The sequence below is a fragment of the Brassica oleracea genome, chromosome C9 (genome assembly GCF_000695525.1).
Source record: "Brassica oleracea var. oleracea cultivar TO1000 chromosome C9, BOL, whole genome shotgun sequence".
In the NCBI taxonomy this organism is placed as follows: domain Eukaryota; kingdom Viridiplantae; phylum Streptophyta; class Magnoliopsida; order Brassicales; family Brassicaceae; genus Brassica; species Brassica oleracea.
In genome coordinates this window covers 37,487,974-37,488,235 of record NC_027756.1, presented here as the reverse complement: position 1 = coordinate 37,488,235, position 262 = coordinate 37,487,974, and positions in this window count along the sequence as shown.

The window sequence follows — 262 nt, the reverse complement described above, 5'->3', positions numbered from 1 at the left end:
TCGTCTGGTTTAAATTATTTAAGCGGAAAAATAATTTTTTAAAAAAATTTTTGGCGGGAATATTTGATCTATTATGAAAGAGAGACTTCATCAGAAGACTTCCATGAAGTCCAGACGACTTCCAGGAAGTCCAGACGACTTCCAGGAAGTCCAAACGACTGAAATGGAAGTCGTAAGGAAGACTTCCTGGAAGTCGTCTAGTGCATTATATTTTAGACGACTAACATGTAAGTCGTCCCAGAAGTCTTCCAGATCTGAAAAT